Source organism: Physeter macrocephalus, chromosome 20, assembly GCF_002837175.3.
Source record: "Physeter macrocephalus isolate SW-GA chromosome 20, ASM283717v5, whole genome shotgun sequence".
Taxonomy (NCBI): domain Eukaryota; kingdom Metazoa; phylum Chordata; class Mammalia; order Artiodactyla; family Physeteridae; genus Physeter; species Physeter macrocephalus.
Window position 1 is genome coordinate 4,451,058 of NC_041233.1, and position 299 is coordinate 4,451,356.

The following is a 299-nucleotide window of genomic DNA, read 5'->3' on the forward strand; positions in this document are numbered from 1 at the left end:
ACGTTCTGATGCCTTCGGCATTGAAGAACAGGAAAGTGCTATGTTGACAGGCACGGTGGTAAGCTGGCTCCCGGCTCTTGAAGCGTGGCTCACGTTCCCAGCTGACTCCCTCTGGCGAGGTCCTTCCACGAGTCCTGCGGAGACCCTGTGCTCTTTTCCAGGGCTCTCCCACCCACAGTTTCTTGGAGGAGGGCCGCTGCCTCTCTATCCCACCTGGTTACTTATTCCTTTCATAGTTCCTTGTCATGTGGTGGTCCACCCCAGCTTTCCTCTGCTCCAGCGCCCTTTTGGACCTCTAA